The 6,752-nt window shown below is 42.5% G+C and overlaps 1 long non-coding RNA gene across 1 annotated transcript; it reads left to right on the top strand.

The window, feature by feature from the left end:
- The first annotated feature begins 1,027 nt into the window (after positions 1 to 1,027).
- On the top strand, positions 1,028 to 4,306 carry LOC127312158 (uncharacterized). The gene is made up of 5 exons (XR_007858172.2): positions 1,028 to 2,224; positions 2,368 to 2,948; positions 3,193 to 3,247; positions 3,769 to 3,827; positions 4,061 to 4,306. It is a non-coding gene; the product is annotated as an uncharacterized lncRNA (long non-coding RNA).
- The last annotated feature ends 2,446 nt before the right edge of the window (positions 4,307 to 6,752 follow it).

The raw sequence follows: 6,752 nt of genomic DNA, 5'->3' as shown, positions 1-6,752 counted from the left end.
TCCTCCTTCCTTAGTGATTCCTTCCGAACTTTTCTAGAACCTTCTAGAACCTTCCATAAAATCACCGGATCATTTTCAAACTTATAAAATGACTTCCTATATATGAATCTTATTCTCCGGACAATTCCGGAACTCCTCGTGATGTCCGGGATCCCATCCGAGACTTCGAACAATACTTCGAACTCCATTCCATATTCAAGTTCTACTATTACAACATCAAACCTTAAGTGTGTCACCCTACGGTTCGCGAACTATGTGGACATGGGTGAGAACTCTCTCCGACCAATAACCAATAACGGGATCTGGAGATCCATAATGGCTCCCACATATTCAACGATGACTTAGTGATCGAATGAACCATTCACATACGATACCAATTCCCTTTGTCACGCGATATTTTACTTGTCCGAGGTTTGATCATCGGTATCACTCTATACCTTGTTCAACCTCGTCTCCTGACAAGTACTCTTTACTCGTACCGTGGTATGTGGTCTCTTATGAACTTATTCATATGCTTGCAAGACATTAGATGACATTCCACCGAGAGGGCCCAGAGTATATCTATCCGTCATCGGGATGGACAAATCCCACTGTTGATCCATATGCCTCAACTCATACTTTCCGGATACTTAATCCCACCTTTATAACCACCCATTTACGCAGTGGCGTTTGATGTAATCAAAGTACCTTTCCGGTATAAGTGATTTACATGATCTCATGGTCATAAGGACTAGGTAACTATGTATCGAAAGCTTATAGCAAATAACTTAATGACGTGATCTTATGCTACGCTTAATTGGGTGTGTCCATTACATCATTCATATAATGACATAACCTTGTTATTAATAACATCCAATGTTCATGATCACGAAACCATGATCATCTATTAATCAACAAGCTAGTTATACAAGAGACTTACTAGGGACTCCTTGTTGTTCACATAACACACATGTATTAATGTTTCGGTTAATACAATTATAGCATGGTATGTAAACATCTATTATATTATTAAAACAACAACCAAGGAATGGCTCAGATTAAGCACTTCAAAGCCAACGCCCCAGATTTAATGAAGATAAAATTTGGAAAAAACGTTCGGTCCATCGGGCAGATTTATCCCCGTATCGGTTACTCCCAATTTAAACAAAATTCCCAGAAGTAAAAAAAAAGAAAAAAAAAAGTGGTGGTTACGATCTGAAAATGGCTCAGGAGTATTAAGAGTTCCAGAAGTGCACACGACTTTAATTAGTCTAAACGAAGTCCTGCACGCATCCCTCATAAAAAAAGTGTTACACGCATAGCTCACGGCGCGGAAAAATTGCAACCGCATCCAGCAACCGCATAGGCAATCACCTCGATCTCTTGCCTCAGCTATGGCCGCCGCCATCTCCAACACTGTCAGCATATCATGGAGCCTCTATGTCTACGGTCAGCGAACGTTGGATGGGCGTTTCTGGACTCATCTTCTCTCCCTGTGATCTGCAATTGAAGATCACGTCCTCCTGGTCTCACATGGCCCTGCTCTCCTACTGCCACTGAAGTTCACGCGCCTCAAGCATCGTCAACGGCCGTGAGCTGCGTAGCCACGGGCTCTAGAAATTAGACGGTCATCGTTGCAACCATGTCGATCTGCGACTCTCCCGTTAATAGATTCTTTCACATTGATCTTGAAGTCTGACATTGTGTGCCTCTGACGGCCGCGATCAGCAGAAGGTTTGCTATGGCCGGCGGCAAATTCGCATCCATCACAGCTAGCACGGCCAGCGCTCTTTCACATTGCTCTTCAAGTCTGACATTGTGTGCCTCTGACGGCGGCGATCAGCAGAAGGTTTGCTATGGCCGGCGGCAAATTCTCATCCATCAGAGCTAGCGCGGCCAGCGCCCTTTACTCGGGTCTAGATTCTAGAACCAATATCTTGATTAGAGATTACAGATTACAGAACTGTTGTTCTTTTTTGTCCTGCACTTCTCATCCAATCTTTGATTTATTTCCATCTTATTGGTAGCATCGCTGGTGCAAGAAGTTGGACTGGTAGTTCAAGTCTTGACCAGACTGGGATGAAAGAGATTAGATCAGGTCCGACTCACGAGTGCCACTATAGGCAGCGAAAGTTGGATCATTATTGGTGCTTTGACATTGAACTTGCAGTCTGAAGGCGTTGTCTGAAGGCGTTGTCAGGATCGGTGCTGCGTTACAACGGAAGGAACGATAGGCCTTCACACGGTAGGCGATCAGATCAACCTTTTCTTCTATTCTCTATCTTCAAGTTTTAATGTTCCTTGATTACATATTACAGATTACAGAACTGTTGTTCTCCTTTTTCCTGCACTTCTCATCCAATCTTTGATTTATTTCCATCTTATTAGTAGCATTGTTGGTGCAAGAAGCTGGACTGGTAGTTGAAGTCTTGACCAGACAGGGCTGAAAGAGATTAGATCAGGTACGACTCATGTACAATTATTTAACCATGCCCTTGAGATCCCTAACCTCAGGAAAAAGATACTGCACGGACATGATCTCGGTGGCGCAGCTCGGCAAGAGTTCGGGGCTTCCGGCCGGCATGTCATGCCGTGCATCACGGCGCAGGAGGCAACAATGCGAGCAAGATTGCATCTACATCTTGCTAGCGCACTATTCGCAGTTGATGGATGTGGCAGAAGATTTCTGGGAACCGGGACGGAGACTGCCATGGCAGCCAAGCCGAGCAGCCAAAGAACGATTGTCACCATCTACTTTTGCGTCCAACTGAAGAGCCAAAAGATCGCGTCCATGTTGTCCAAGAACAACCGAGACTTTCAGTGTTTGCTTGAGCTAGCGATGCAACAAGTAGATGCATGTTTGATTTATCAAGTTGAGGTCTGACCAATCGATGGGCTGCCAAGAAAAATAAGAAATGCTTATTTATCCATCAAACCTACTATGATTAATACGAAGTTAGCGATCAAAGGTATAATCTTCACCCTGTGATTCTTCTTATAAGATGCATTAGCTTTATTGAAAAAATTCCTCTATTCCATACTTTCTATTTTAAAATACAGAAACACATATTATTCTTCATCAAAATCAAAATCTAATTTAGTTTCTTTATTTTGTAGGGTTGAATATGTATACTTATGCAAGTGGATTAAAAAATAAAGAAAAATGCCTATTATTTGTTTCTCCCGTTTTCTAAGTTGTTGTGTTCCTCACAGGAAAAATGATGTGAGCGATCTCTTCCGTATGTTGGCAACTGCAAATTAAATGGAGGTTATTTAAAAAAAACACTCCCTACTTATGCCATTAAATTTATAGTAGTCGTAATTGTTTGCTTCGTATGCTCCCCCAACATTTCCACACAGAAAGGTTTATAAAGGCAAAGTGCTTATTATTTGTCTAGCCCGGTTTCTACTGTTGTATTCCAGCTTGCAAGAAAATTGATGTCAGCATTTTCTTCTGTAAGTTTAGCAAGTGTAAATTAAATGGAGGTTGATTTAAAATCAGTGGCTGACTATTGATGCCATTAAATTTCTAATGATCGCATTTTTTGCTCGGTATGCTGCCAAGAACATATCTGAACTCAAAAATGTCCCTCGCTTCAAGATTGGTTGAAGGGTAACATTTTTTTTTTGAACAAAGCTGAAGGGTAACTACAAACGGTCTATTTGGCGATAGAGGGCATAAAAACTGATGTTGTTTATGCTTACTATTTACTAAAGCTTACAGCCTCAGTTCATTAAATCATTACACATACTTTGCTTAGATAATTTATCTTTTCTTTATCTTTGCAGGTTACATAGGTATACATGACAATAGGGTTTCAATAAACTCATTTGGGCCAAAATTTGAGGTAGCTTTTACTTCCTGCATTTTTTTGTTTTCTCGAAATAGTAGTTGAGTTATTTGTATGTGTGCACTTAAGCAGTAATATGGATATGTTTATTGGTACTTATCGCTCAATTCAAAATTAAATGATTCTTTTGTACCATAATTTTTTTTTGATAAAATGTAGCATTGAGTTTCTAAAAAAGAAATTTCTATTCGACGATTTGCTTATGGACAAGAGATTTTTTCATTTTTCAGCAGAGTTGCAATCACGTCGCATCTGAAGCATCAAGGAAAAATCCGTACTCTGTCCAAGTCCAGACACAACCCGTTTAAGTCAACACCTGCTTGCTCCACAAATGAGCATAGTCTAAGATTGTTCATAGGGAATTTCATACTATATTTTTCTTAATGCTGTGTTTGGATGCATGGAATTAGGTCATGGAATTGGAATTTGGGCCAATTCCGCGAATTCCGGCGTTTGGTCTGGCCTCGGAATCTTGACGTGGAAACTTAACCAAATTCCGCGCTTGGAATCCTCCCGTGTAAAAAGTTGAGCAAACATTCCGAGGTCGCGAGCTCGGAATCGCTCGGAAACTCCTTCGCTCGCTCTCCTCCCTATCTCTCCCGTGCTCGCCAACCCCCGCCGCCGCTCCGCCCCTGCCCCGCCATGGCCCGCTCCGGCCTGCTCCGCCTTGCTCCGCCCCGCCCCGACCTGCTCTGGCCCGCCCCGCCCTGCTCCGCCCCTGCCCCGCCATGGCCCGTTCCGGCCTGCTCCGCCTTGCTCCGCCCCGGCTCCACCCCGTCCCGACCTGCTCTAGCCCGCCCCGCCCTGCTCCGCCCCTGCCCCGCCATGGCTCGCTCCGACCTGCTCCGCCCCGGCTCCGCCCCGCCCCGACCAGCTCTGGCCTGCCCCGGCCTGCTCCGCCCCTGTCCCGCCCCGGCCTGCTCCGCCCCTGTCCTGTCTCGCCCCGCCCTGCTCCGCCCTACTCCAGAACATCGATAGCCGGTGACGCAGTGGGATGGGAACGATGACGCGGTCAGATGGGGAAGGGCGGCGGCGATGCGGCGGGATGGTGAGCGCCGATGCGGCGCGATGGTGAGCGGCGATGCAGCGGGATGAGGAGCGGCGGCGGCGCAGGGAGGGTGAGCGGCGGCGGACGGGATGATGGCCGGCGCTGGCGGGACGGTGAACATCCATTGATTCCAATTCCAAACACATCCAAACATGATTTAGAATTTGGTGCACCGTTTGATTTCAACCGCAAATTCTAGGTACATCCAAACAGCAGAATCGAATTAGAAACCAATTCATTTCCATCTCAGATTTAGAATCTTAGTCCAATTCAATTCCACGCTTCATTTCCATGCATCCAAACACAGCAACAGAATTTCGAAAAGAAAACATGAGCTCTAATATGATAGTAACATTCTTATAAATTTTAAATGAATTCATGGTTCTACACTTCTACTCAATTGTACGCCCCCCAATCTACAGCTTCTCAAAATTTAATGCATTTGTCGTATGTAGCACTAAGAAGCATTTTCCACTGTTTTGTACATTAAGCAATGATATGAAAATTATGTCTATTTCTATTATATATTCTTAGATAAAACTGATGCAACTAATATACATGATATGTGCAGAAGAGGATATATGTCAAGATGCAAGTTAGAATATTTAAATTTAAATCTTCTTGGAAAGACAGACATCACCGAACCACACTAGAGGATATGCTAATTAATGTTATTGTAATTAATTGATGGATGTGCAGCATTATCTAGAGTTAGTTTAGAAAGAGTGCAAGCAAGTCTTTCAGCGTGATATATCTCAATCTGTAAAAATGATGAGAGGGGTAGACAAACATTGGGCTAGGTTACTTGTGACTGAAGTTTCTAACAAAATGAGGATAAAAAGATATATGGGTACCAACGGATGAGAAGAAAAAGCGAAAAGATTGAAAAAGTGTATGATACTCTAGCATCACAAGATACAAAGTGCTACGATGTTCGGTCTTATATATCCAATGCACCACTACCACTCATTTACACAAAATAAATAAAATCCGCTAAAGTATGTGAATAGTGGCCACGATCCATTTCTTTTCTTCAGTTATTTTACTACAAGTTTATCATAACTTAACATTTCTATCTTCATATCAACATCTCAAAGATAATATAGTATACCTTGAACACACAAATGAAGAAAAGTACAAAATCTAGCCGCGCAAATGCGCGGGTCGCCCTGCTAGTTATCATGAACACAAAGATATATAATAACCATTTTATTATTGCCTCTTGGGCATATCTCCAACAACCTCAACCGACGTGTTTGGAGACTTTGACTAGTCCCGCTACCTCGTTAGTGACTAATATATTCATGTCCATTTGTGATGTTGTAATAGAACATAAGTATTGTTGTCATTTATATTATACCAGCACTTTGATATAGTAAGATTGTAATCTATGTATTTAAATAAAGGATTCTTATTGAAAATTCTTAATTTTTATATATAGTTATCTACGGGAACAATCCGATGGAAGAGGAATTATGCCTTGTGGACAGTGCTACCACAAACTCCATACTGAGGGAGTTGAAATATTTCCAAACTCTGAAAAAGATGAATGGTGATATTTTGACTATCGCTGGACGTGGTACGGTAATTGTTGGCACTGGACGTGCCATATTTACCCTCCCAGGTGGTACGCAAGTGACAATTGAGGATGCATTATAGTATCCTGATTCTTCACGTACCTTAATCAGTTATCGAGATATTCACAAGAATGGATTTCACATCGAAACCCATGAAGACAACAAAGAGGAGTATCTACTCTTCACAAAAGATTATGGATATGGAAAGCAAGTACTTGAAAAAATTCCTTCTCTGTCGTCCGGATTGTACTATACGTACATCAAGCCCGTAGCATGTTGCTTACAAGGTAATTTTCC

Source organism: Lolium perenne, chromosome 7 (genome assembly GCF_019359855.2).
Source record: "Lolium perenne isolate Kyuss_39 chromosome 7, Kyuss_2.0, whole genome shotgun sequence".
NCBI classification, from domain to species: Eukaryota; Viridiplantae; Streptophyta; class Magnoliopsida; order Poales; family Poaceae; genus Lolium; species Lolium perenne.
This window is presented reverse-complemented; position numbering and strand designations above follow the sequence as displayed.